The 13107-nt window shown below is 48.8% G+C and overlaps 1 protein-coding gene across 1 annotated transcript in view; it reads right to left on the reverse strand.

The window, feature by feature from the left end:
• SLC25A43 (solute carrier family 25 member 43) overlaps positions 1-13107 on the reverse strand; it is a 36293-nt gene that overhangs the window by 4491 nt on the left and 18695 nt on the right. The gene's annotated exons all lie outside the window — the stretch shown is intronic.

Consider the following 13107-nt stretch of genomic DNA (forward strand, 5'->3'; position numbering starts at 1 on the left):
GCCACCCACAACTTTGGCCACTTCATGGACTTCATCACGACTCGCAGAACTATCCTGACTGATCACCAACATGCTCCATCTCTGAAAGTAACATTTTTGTCCTTCAGTAGAAGACAGTTTTGGGATCAGGTGAAAGGACTTTTTTTTAAGATCTTATTTATTTAGTTGACAGCGAGAGAGGGAACACAAGCAGTGGGAGAGGGAGAGGGAGAAGCAGGCTTCCTGCCGAGCAGGGAGCCCGATGCGGGGCTCGATCCCCGGACCCTGGGACCATGACCCGAGCCGAAGGCAGACGCTTAACGACTGAGCCACCCGGGCGCCCCAAAAGGACTTTTCAGTGGACCATCTCTATACAAAACTGACACCTCTTGCCCAGTGGGAGGGGGACAGCCTCTCAGAGCTGGCTTTCAGTAACGGTGTCAAGTTCACAAGAAGCTTTGCACATACTTTGGTTTGTTTCTGAAACGTCCAGTTGAGACTAGCACAGCATTCTAGTGAAGTGGAATCAAGATTTTCCACTTAGGAGGGGCGCATGCCTGGCTCAGTCAGAAGAGCACACGACTCTTGATCTTGGGGTCCTGAGTTCCGAGCCCCAGGTTGGCTGTAGCGATTACTTAAAAATAAATAAAGCAACAGCAACCAAAGAAGATTTTCCATGTGGGAGAGGCAGTATAGTCTAACAGTCCGAAAAGCAGAACCTCTGGAGTCGGACAAGTCAGAGCCTAGGTCTGGCCGCTTCACGTACGGGCCACGTGACCCTGGGCACTTACCGAACCCTCCTGAGCCTTAGTTTCCGTATTCACAGTACCCACTTCATGCGGCTGCTGTGAGAACTAAATGAGATACGCATGTAAAGCGATCAGCCGTGTCAGGCACATGGTAAGGATCAGTGGGTATGAGCTGGCCCTGCTATTGCTATTACACAGAAAGTATGCTAATCACGGGCGCCTGGGGGGCTCAGTCGGTGAAGCGTCTGCCTTCGGCTCGGGTCACGATCTCGGGGTCCTGGGATCGAGCCCCGCCTCGGGCTCCCTGCTCAGCGGGGAGTCTGCTTCTCCCTTCGCCCCTGCCCCTCCCCCTGCTTGTGCACTCTCTCTCTCTCAAATAAATAAAATCAAATCTTAGAAAAAATGAAGTATGCTAAACAGCAATACAATCCCTTACCTAAAGCTACCAGTCCTCCCCACCCACCTCTCAAATCTTAGACTTCAGAAGCCCCGGGACCATGGTGTACTCATCCACCGGCCCCCTCCCTCGCTGGTTCCTATTATTCATCACAAGCCCCCAGGCACTTGCCCCCTCCCGTCTTCCGCAGGCCACCAGTTCCCTGCTGGCTTCAGTGGCTTCCCTTTCCAAACCTCGCCCAGCTTTTTCTGCTCCTACTCTCAAAATCCTTGCCCCTCACCCTTCAGCCGCTCTCACCCACACATCCCTGCTCTGCCCCAAGCCACTGAAGACGAATCCACAAAGGGGCAGATCGGTACCACTAAAGCTTCGAGGTTGCCAACCTCTGCTGGGCTTTCGTATGGTGAACCAAGCCTTCAGAGCATCCTTGCCTGTTCCTCAAGGCGGCTCTGCCAAACCTTCCCACAGCCCTTGACGCCCGGCACCCCGCACCCGTTCCTCTACTCTAGGTAGGTGACCTGGTCTCCTGGTTCACAGAGAAAACAGATTGTACAGGTCCTCACCTTTTGCTTCTTCGCATAAACATCTTTTCTTCCCACCGGTGCCCTGGATCTCACACCTTTGAACTCCTCTTGGGCACCCTTCCCAAGAGACCTGACTTTCCTCCTTAGCAAATGAATAAACTCAAGTCCCTCTCATCTTCAAAAATTTCCTTCTGCCGATCTTGACTTTGCCCTTCAGATACAGTCCAACCTCTCATTCCCACATTAATATACAGTAAAATTATCTGGTTTCAGGGTAGAGGGCTAGCAGTTTTAACATACGTATCCATTTGTGTGACCACCATTACAATCAGGACACAGAACTGCTCCTTCTGCCCCCACCATTCTCATGCGCTGCCCCTTTGCAGTCAAGGCCTCCCCCATTCCCAGCCCTGGGCAGCCACTGGTCTGCTCTCTGTCCCTACAGTTTTGCCTTTTGAGAATGTCAGACCCATGGAAGCAAACAGCATGTAACCTTTTGAGACTGGCTTCTGAAAGTATTTTTTAAAAGTTTTACTTATTTAAGTAATCTCTACACCCCATGGGGGGCTCGAACTCACAACCCTGAGATGAAGAGTTGCACGCTCTTCTGACTGAGCCAGCCGGGCGCCCCTTGAGACTGACTTCTTTCACTCGGCACGATGCTTCTAAGATTCATCCACGTTGTTGTGTTCATCAATAGTTTCTTCCCGTTTATTGCTGAGTAGTATTCCATCGTGAGGCCATACCATTGTGAGGCCTACCACCGTGTGTTTATCCACTCGTCTGTCAATGGGGCAGACCCTTCTCCCTTCTCGTCCGCACTTACTGAAACAGCGGTAGACTCTGGCGGACTCCACTTCCTCCCTCCCCACTCGCTGCTCTACTCACTGCAGTCTGGATCCGTGTCCGTGACTCTGCTTGTTGATTCTGGCCAGGCCTACCTTGGTTCCTTGCCTTTCTTTTTTTTTTAATTTTTAAATTTTCTTTTTATTTTCAGAGCACTCATGGCCTTTTATGATTTGGTATAATTTACTTATTTCTTATTTGTCCACTCCTCCCAACCAGAGTTTTAGCTCCGTGGAAGGGGGGATTTTTGCCTGTTTGGTTCACTACTGTATCTTCAGGATCCTCAACACGTAGCAAATGTTCAAGAAATATTTAAATAGATGAAATATATTCACTCAGGGCCTCCTACCTGCCAAATTTAGTAGATTTTTTTTTTTTTTTTGATATTTTCTTACTGGATTTTTGGGGCAGTGTTTGGCACTAATAACCAGCACCTTTTTGTCCTCCTCAATTTATACAACTTCTCTAGGGAATTCTACTGTAGCCAAGGCTTTAAACACCATCTGCAGGTAGACGACTTCCACATCTTTCTCTTTGGCCCTGACCTCCCCACCCTGAGCTCCAAAATCAAGCATCCAGCTGCCTACCGGACATCTCCACCCGGATGGCACACAGGTTCTCAAACCTGAAGCCCGACGTCAGATACTTAACCGACAGAGCCACCCAGGTGCCCCTCTTCTGTATTTATTTCACTAAATGGCACCACCGTTCAGCCGGCTGCCCCAAGCCAGGAACCTGGGATTCCTTATCTGCTCACTCTTACTGCCCTAGCCCATCAGTCATCAAGTACAATCAGTTTTATCTTCTGAGTACAGTACTTCTCAGATCCATCTCCTTTTCTACATTCTCAACTGCCACTCTCTTAGTTCAGGCTACCACCATCTCATGCGTGAATCCTGACATTTCAGTGCGGACCACTGACTCCTTCACCGACTTTCTACCACCTAGAGGATGAAATCCAAGCTCCTTAGAATGATATACAAGGCCCTAAAATGACAATTTTCCTAGCTTTAAGAGCACCGTTCACCCCCTGCACTCCTTAGCAATATTTCTGTACTTCTATTAGCTCCCCTTATCCCCTCTGAAGACTTTTCATTTATTCAGATGTTTATTGAGTACCTACTATGTGCCAGCCACTGAGGTTACAGCAGTGAACCAAACAGACAAAGAGTCCCTGTTCCCACAGAGCTGAAATTCTAGTTGTGGGGAAGGAACAGGCAAAAAAATAAAAATAAAAAAAATAAATAAATGATTATATCATATACTAAAAGGCAGCGAAGGCTCTGAAGAAAATAAAGGCAGGGAAAAGATACAGGGAGTGCCTGGAGGGTGCTGAAGTTTTTATTAGGGTGGTCCCCGAAGACTCACCAAGAAGATGATGACCTTTGAGTGAAGATCTGAAGGAAGTGAATTGTATAGTTATCTGCAAGGGCCCTGGGGCAGGAGCATGCCTGGGTTGTTAGAGAGACAACAAGGAGGCCAATGTGGTGGGAACAGAATGAACGAGAGAGAGTAACAGGACAAGGCATCAGAAAAGTAACTGGCGACTAGACCACGACTGGACCCCGTAAGGCTGGTAGGCCAGAGTAAGTAAGTATTTTGACTCGAATTACCGAGTGAGAATGGGAGATGCTGCTGGGTTCTCAACAGAAGAGTGACAGAGCCTTGGGATGCCTGGGTGGCTCAGTCCGTCAAGCCTCTGCCTTCGGCTCAGGTCGCGATCTCAGGGTCCTGGGATGGAGCCCCATGTCAGGCTCCCTCTCCCTCTGCCCCTCCCTCCGCCCACTCGTGTTCTCACTCTCTCTCTCTCAAATAAATAAATTAAAAAAAAAAAAAAGAAAAAAGAAAAAGAAATTCCCATCCAGGGGCGCCTGGGTGGTTGTGTCTGCCTTCGGCTCAGGTCATGATCCCAGGGTCCTGGGATCAAGTCCCGCATCGGGCTCCCTGCTCAGCAGGGAGCCTGCTTCTCCCTCTCCCTCTGCTGCTCCCCCTGGCTCGTGCTCTCTCTCTCTCTCCCTGGCAAGTAAATAAATAAAATCTTTAAAAAAATAAAAATAAATTAAAAAAAGGAAGAGTGACGGAGCCTCGTTTATATTTTAATAGGATCACTTCGGCTGCTGTGTTGAGAATGTTCAGTATAGGAGTGGTTGAGCCCCGCATCGGGCTCCCTGCTCCGCGGGAAGCCTGCTTCTCCCTCTCCCACTCCCCCTGCTTGTGGTCCCTCTCTCGCTGTGTCTCTCTCTGTCAAATAAATAAAAATAAAATCTTAAAAAAAAAAAAGGTTCTAAAAAGATATTCCAGTCCAATGGGGACACCTGGCTGGCTCAGTAGGAGCATGTGATGCTTGATCTCTCGGTCGTGAGTTCGAGTCCCACATTGGGAGTAGAGATTACTTAAAGATAAGATCCTTAAAAAAAGATATTCTGATCCAATGACTTCATTTACAGATGGAAACCCAAGGTCTTGAGAGGAAGAGTGACCAAGAGTGACAAGAGCCAGGTGCTCCGCCTCCTGGGCTGCTGCAGTCTGCCTTCCGGGACCCTGCTTCCCAGTGACTCCCTGACCTTGGTCTCTAGGTTCCAAGACGTAAAATGACATGTGCTGCACCTGACACCTACCTAGCTTGTGCCCCCGCAGGACACCCCACCCTGCCACCTGTTGCTCCTCTTTCTCGTCAGACTCTAGCCTCTCTCATGAACCCCCACCATAAGGGCATTCGATAAACAATACAGAAAAATGTCAGTAATTCCAATGTGTATGTGTGTATGTGTGTGGGGGGGTAGTTTAAATTAGCGAAGCCTAAATTATGAAATTCTGGGAGGATGTTCCATTTTATTATATATGACTGAAACCGGATTAGTGAAGGGCAGCGAAGTAGAGAGACTTTCTGGGCCTATGTGGACCACAAGGTCACGTGCATGGATTTTCCCATCACAGACTTGGATTTGAACCCTTGTCTCTTCCACTCATTAGCTCTGTGATCGTAGTAAGCAAGTTCCTTAACTTCTCTGAACTTCGACTTCCTCATTGCAAAAATGGGGAGAATAATACCTCATATGCTGTTTATATTATTCATTTCCTTACTGAACCCTGGGTTGCTATTATAATTTTAGTGCCGTGCAAATTAATAAGGTTCCACAGTTCTTCATTTTATATGAAAGACTGTTGTATCTTTCCTCGTTAATCCAGCTCGAAGGGTCAACATTCTTTTTTTTGAAAGATTTTATTTGGGGCGCCTGGGTGGCTCAGTCGTTGGGCGTCTGCCTTTGGCTCAGGTCATGGTCCCGGGGTCCTGGGATGGAGCCCCGCAAGGGTCTTCCTGCTCATCAGGGAGCCTGCTTCGCCCTTTCCCTCTCCCCCTGTTTGTGTTCCTTCTCTTGCTGTGTCTCTCTGTCAAATAAATAAAATCTTTAAGGGATTTTATTTATTTTTGTTTAAAGATTTTATTTATTTGAGAGAGAGAGAGAGAGAGAGCACACAAGCCCAAGGGGGGAGGGGCATACCATGTGGGGCTTGAACTCACAACCCCGAGATCAAGTTTGCACGCTCTACTGACTGAGCCAGCCAGTGACCCATGGGAGGATCAATGTTGTATGCCTTAACCATATAGAGTCCTATATCAAGGTGAAGGTTGAACCTCTGGGTTAGCCCTTCCCTTTGGGGTACAGAAACAGTCAAGTGCAGGCCAGAGTATGAGAAATAAAACATGAAATGGACAAGCTGAGTCTCCCAGCCTGGAGTTTCAGGAGCCAAAATGGTCAGGGGTCTCTGGTGAATGTCTTACTTTAAAATGTTTACCCAGACACTGTTGCGACCTGACCTGTCCTCACCCTCCCGATAAAGCACCATTGCCAAACAGGTAGTAAAAGCTTCCTTTCCCCTTAGAAAGAAGCTGCCTAGTCATAAGACTTGAAGTTCCTCCTGCTACTGTAAGACTGACATAATGAAAAGAGGTTATGTTCATGCCGGAAATTAGCCTTCTTATTCTGTTATGAAATCATATGATTGATTTATCTTCTGCTGGTTTCCAGTAAAACTACAAAAAAGCCCTGAGTCATGAGTCAAGGTCATCATTTTGTAACCTGGTGCCCCCCACCACAACTAAAACAAAAAAACACTAAGCAAGTTCCATGAGTTACAGAACAGGGCAATTATAATCAACTTGTGATGAATCAAGGGCCACCTATATTCAATCTTAGGACCTTAACCATCTTCCGAATACCTACTTCACTCCACCTTTACTGCCAAGCCACCATCACTGCTGACCATTATGGACCATTATGCAGCTCCCTTTTGGTCTCCTTGGGACAGAGTTTGAGATGCCTCGCCTGGCCCCCTTATAGTCCATTCTCTAAAAAGTTGCCAGAGAGATTTTTTAAAAAATCAGATCTTTTTACTCATCTGCTTAAAATATTTTAATGGCTTTATAGAACACTTAGAATAAAATCTACATTTCTTAGTGTTACCTGTAAGCTGTGGTGGTAAATATTTAACAACTGATTCTCTGGGGAGAAAAAAAGCCTTGAGTTGTAGCATTTGCCAATTTCAATGGTGTCAATACTCCCACATGGCCAACTGCAAGCTACCAACTGTGAGGTCCACCAGCTCCTGGATTTCCTGCCATTTAACAATCAGCTTTCCCAGGGCAGCTGGGTGACTCAGTCGGTTACGCGACCCACTCTTGATTTAGGCTCAGGTCGTGATCTCGGGTCGTGAGATCGAGCCCCGCATTGAGATTCTCTCTCCCTCTCCTTCTGCCCCTCCCCCCGTTCATGCTCATGCTCTGTCTCTCTCTCAAGTAAGTAAGTAAATAAACTCTTAAAAAAAATCAGCTCTCCTGAGCCAATAGGAGCTGGCTCTAGCCACACTACTGGAAGGTTATAAGCCCTCCACGATCTGCCCCTGCTCACCTTTTCAACGTGAGCAAGAGATGGACACGGTTTCGTAACCCATCCGCACACCTTCAGTCTCTGCCCTCTCCAGCCCATGCTCCACACTGCAGCCAGCTGCGATTCCAAACTCACCAGATGCTGTCACTGCTTTGCTGAGAAACCTTTACCAACTCCCAGTTTTCTAAGAAAAGTTTTCCAAAGAGAAATGTAACAGAATTCAAAACCCTCTATAGTTTGGCGCCCACCTGTCTTCCCGGTATTATTTTCCATTACCAGCCTGTGATGGTTCATTTCATGTGTCAACTTGGCTAGGCCATGGTACCCAGATGTTTGGTCAAGCACCAGTCTTGATGTTGTTGTAAAAGTATTTTTTTTTTAATTTTATTTATTTGACAGACAGAAAGAGAGACAGCGAGAGAGGGAACACAAGCAGGGGGAGTGGGAGAGGGAGAAGCAGGCTTCCCGCTGAGCAGGGAGCCTGATGCGGGGCTGGATCCCGGGACCCTGGGACCATGACCTGAGCCGAAGGCAGACGCCCAACCGACTGAGCCACCCAGGTGTCCCCAGGAAGAGGGTTCTCACCAGACACCCAGTCTGCCGGCACCTTGATCTCGGACTTCCCCAGCTTCTAGAACCGTGAGAAGTGTCTGTTGTTCAAGCCACCCGGTCTATGGTATTCTGTGATTGCAGCCCAGACAAAGATACCCCCAAAGGAAGAAGGAATGCGAATGACACATACCAGTGTTTCTCAACCCTCAGCTGCATATGAGACAACCTGGGGAAGTTTTTCAAAACCATCCGGGATTGGGATCCACCCCCAGAGACTGTGATTTAACTGACCCAGGGTGAGGGCTGGACATGAACAGTTTCGGGGCAAGCTCCCCAGATGATTCTGGTGTGTAGATAGGGTTGAGGGTCGCTGCTGCAGGCATGCCACAGCACGAGGCAGCTCAGGGTGCTGACACTGACAGCACATGGGTCACTCACTAGCCTCAGTTTCCTCATCTGTAAAATGGGGTAATCAGAATATCCACCTTATAGGATTGCTATCAAGATTAAATGAAATCCGGGCGCCTGGGTGGCTCAGTCGTTAGGCATCTGCCTTTGGCTCGGGTCATGATCTCAGGGTCCTGGGATCGAGCCCCATATCGGCAGGCCCCCTGCTCAGCGAGCAGTCTGCTTCTCCCTCTCCCTCTGCCCCTCCCTGCCCCTGCTCGTGCTCGCTCTCTCTCAAATAAATAAATATTAAAAAAAAAAAAAAGAATACATACCGCTTCCTCAGGGACATCTTCTCAGACCCCACAGACTAAGTCAGGAGCCTAATAAACACTTTTGGTCCCTCTGTATGTCCCCTTCAGGGTATGTGACAAAGTTCGTAATGATTTAGTGTATAAGTATTTCTGCCACATGTATTCTCCCCACCCCGCCTCCAGGACCAGAAATCCCATGAGGGCAAGTGACCGTGTCTGTCGTGTTTGCGGTTTTATCCCTGAAGCCTGCCAACATGCCTGGCACACAGTATGTGCTTAAGACATATTGCAGGAAAGAAGGAACAGACCTGCAGTACATGAAAATGAAAGATACATATTTCAAAGCAAAGCACTTGATTATTTCTCTGAAAAAGTCCAGAGGCCTACCAAAAGAGGTAACATTTTAGGCTGTTCATTCTTTCTACGAGCACTGAAGTAAGTCAATGGTATTTCTGAAGATGTAAAACTCACACACCCTTTGACCAAAGCGATCCCATTTCTAGGAATTTATTCTACAGATATATTTGTCCACGTGGGAAACGATGTGCGTCTTACAAGGATTTTTGTTGCGGCACTGTTAGTAACAGCAGAAAATTGGAAATAATCTAAATTCCACCAATAGGGGGCTAAAGAAAGAGTTCATCGTACCATGGAATACTATGTCACCATTTAAAAAATATGTGGTGGCTCCATCTAACTGATATGGTGCCATCTCCAAGATACATTTTGAGGTGGAAAAAAAATGGTGAAGAGTCTATATAGCTGATGATCTAAAAACGGAAAGAACATGAATGTGCACGTTTATGTGTATCTTTGCATAGGCCATCTTTGGAAAGTTTCAGACGAGATACTGGGAAGTGTTGTCTGCAGAGAACTGAGAGGCCAGGGGACAAAGGTCGGGGAAGACTTACTTTTCAACGTATACTCTTTGCACCTTATGGATTTTCCACCATATGCCTATGTTTCCTATGCAGAAGGTAGAATAATTTAATTTTAAAAGAAAATGAGAAGACAAGCCACAGACTGGGAGAAAATATCTGCAAAAGACACATCTGATAAAGGGCCATTATCCAAAATATACAAAGAACTCTTAAAACTCAACAATAAGAAAACCCAATTAAAAAATGGGCCAAAGGCCTTAACAGCTCACCAGAGAAGATATACGGGTGGCAAATAAGCATAGGAAAAGATGCTCCTTATCCCATGTCATCAGGGAGATGCAAATTAAAACAACAACGAGATACTGCTACACGTGTATTAGAATGGCCGAAATCCAGAACGGTGACACCACCAAATGATGCTGAGGCTATGGAGTGATCTGAGGATGTGGAATGGATAGGAACTTTCATTCACTGCTGGTGGGAATGCAAAATGGTATGGCCACTTTGGAAGACAGTTTGGGGGTCTCTTACAAAACTAAACATACTCTTACCACAGGGTCTAGCGATTGCACTGATCAGATCAGACCCTGGGATTTACCTAAAGGAGCTGAAAACTTATGTCCACACAAAAGCCTGCACATGGATGTTTAAAGCAGCTTTGTTTACAGCTGCCAGTGCCTGGAAGCGACAAGATGGCCTCTTTCAGTATGGGAATGGAGAACTAAAGTAGATCCAGACAATGAAATATTATTTAGCATGAAAAAGAAATAAGGCATCGAGCCATGAAAAGACATGGAGAAACCTTAAATGTATCTTCCTACGTGAAAGAAGCATGTCTGAAAAGTCTATATAATGAGGGGCGCCTGGCTGGCTCAGTCGGTAACGCATGTGACTCTTGATCTCAGGATCGTGAGTTCGAGCCCCACATTGGGGGTAGAGTTTACTCCAAAAACGAAAAAAAAAATGTATATACTGTGTGACTGGACACTCTGGAAAGGCAAAACTATGGAGACAGTAAAAAGATCAGTGTTTGCAGGGGTTTGGGGGACGATAAGTAGGCAGAGCACAGAGGAAAATCCTCTGTACGCTAGAATGATGGATATACATCATTATACATAGAATGTCCCAAACCGCGAGTGAACCCTCAGGTAAACTATGGACTTTGGGTGACAATGATGTGTCAGTGTAGACTCTGTCAGTTGTGATAAACGTAGCCCTCTGGTGGAGGAGACTGTGCGTGGGGGCGGGGCTGGGGATGCATGGGAAATCTCTGTACCTTTCTCTCAATTTTGCACTGAACCTAAAACTGCTCGAAAAAATCAAGTCTTAATTTAAAAAAGAGTATTTAAGAGGAGAGACAAAAAAAAAAAAAAAAACGGAAACAGGAGTCTTCTAGCTGGAGCAAACAGGAGCTCAGAACCTCTCGCTTGTTATCAGAAACAACTTTTATCTTCCTTAGATGCATAAGACACAACCTGAAGACCAAGCTGCCCACTTCCCAAACCATCTGAGGCAGTTGTGGTAGGAAGCTTCTGTCTTTTGGCCCATCCCCAATAGTCAAACAACAGGCCAATCGTGTTGGAGTAAAAGGACTTTTTTAAAAAAAGATTTTGTTTATTTATTTGAGAGAGAGCAGGAGCAGGGGGCGTGGGAGAGGGAGAAGCAGGCTTCCAGCAGAGCAGGGAGCCCGATGCGGGGCTTGATCCCAGGACCCCGGGATCATGACCTGAGCCGAAGGCAGACGCTTAATGACTGCGCCACCCAGGCGTCCGGTAAAAGGACCTTTCTGTCCTGGGAACCACATGGCCCAAGTTTCTCTTGGCAGAGCCAGACCCCCAGGAGCTGTCCTCGTATAGCTGGGAAGCGCCCCGGCTCCGAGGTGGGGGTGTCTGCACACGTGGGTGTGGGCGACTGTCCCCAGCATGGGCCGCCTGCCAGCCACCCTCCACCCCTGCGGCTGCACACGCCTCACCTCTCAGCAGACCAGGGGATCAACTCGCGGCCCAGGAGGCCCACGGCAGTGGTAACGGTGGGGAAGCGAGCGAAGGGCCAGCAGGTTAGCGTTGTGCTTGGGGCGAGAGAGGAGACACAGCTGGCTGGTGTGGGCGCACCGGCTGGGGAAATCAGACCGGAGGAAGCCGTTGAGAGGCGAGTGGAGCCGCCCAGGCCGAGGCCAGGGGAGCCGCATACAGAGCAGCAGTAACCCTGAAGCGCCCACTGCTAGTGTCCCCCCGAGGGGGGCTCAGGGAAGAGACCGTAGGGGCCCTTTCAGGTGGCTGGCAAGATACAGACGTGGGCGGTGCTTGCACGGGGTGGCCTCTAGCTAAATGCCTGTTCGGCTCACCTAACAGCTGAATAATGAGCTCCCCTCCCTTCCCGGCTCAGCATTATGTACAGAGATCGAGGGTCCTTTGAGGTTTTTGTGAGGCTAGCTAGAGTTCCTTTGTTTCCAGCAATCATGGAAAACACAAACACACCTGGGCTGGCTTTTGTGGTTCTAATCAGGCCTCCGGTGCCATGCATAGATTCTGAAGAGATGCTTCAGGAACAAGAGAACAAGCACCTCGGCCGCACCGAGTGTCGGTCACGTGCCCAGCTCTGTATCTGCGTGAAGCCGCTTCGGGGCTCTGTCCCGTGTGCCAGTCAGGCACGGCGCTCATGCCCCTGGTTTTCAGATGAGGAGGATGAGGCTCAGGGAGGCCGCGCAGCTCACCCGGGTTCACGCGGGCGGGAGGGGCAGGGCCGGCATGCGAAGCCCGAGCCCTTGACCACGCGCCCTTGACCGCTGAGCACGTGTGCCCGCTGGAGCTTTCTGATGAGCCCAGCTGTCAAAACCAAACAAGCACGGGGAAAGGAGGGGACAACCGGGGCTGCGTGTGTTTCCGAGGTGGCTTGAGGCCAGCCGGGGGGAGGTGGGGGGCGGTCCCTCAGCAGGACCTGCCGTCTCTCCTGGCTGACAGCAGGCCTCTTCTGGGACCTTCCGTTCCCTTTCCCCTACCCCCTTCTTCACCCCCATTGCGGGGGTGGGGGGGGCGGTCAGCTCCCATCCCAGCTGCTATTGCTGTTGGGCTGCAGCCCAGAGAAGCCTGCTTAGCACGGGGGGCCATTTGGCTTCCCAGCCTTGATCGCTTGGAAGGAGTAAGCCAGCTCAGGTCAGGAGAAAAGGACGGAATGATTTTACAAGAGTGGAATTAGGCAGGCTCCTCCCTCCTCCCTCCTCGCCTGCCCTCTAGGGACAGTCTTGTTTCCATGATCAACAACTGCCATCCCTCAAGTATTTAGGGCACTCTACCTTTTGGGAACACAAGGGGGAGAGTTCTCCTTTCCCTACACCCAAACAAGGAAGCTCCGACACAGCCACCTGGCCTAAGGGAAGTCCAGACATCTACTTCCCAGTGCCTCGCAACAACCATGGTCAGTTTGTGGCCAGCCAGAGGGCCGTGGCTGCCGAATGATCTATGCTCCTCATTCCGATCTGCTGGCTTCCAGCCTTCCATTGTCAGGCAGCCAGGGACTAAAAGTGAGCCCTGGTTTTCTGAAGACTGCCCCCCTCTTTTAATTTGAGTTAACCATTTCCTGACCAAAGCCA

Source organism: Zalophus californianus, chromosome X (assembly GCF_009762305.2).
Source record: "Zalophus californianus isolate mZalCal1 chromosome X, mZalCal1.pri.v2, whole genome shotgun sequence".
Classification (NCBI taxonomy): Eukaryota; Metazoa; Chordata; class Mammalia; order Carnivora; family Otariidae; genus Zalophus; species Zalophus californianus.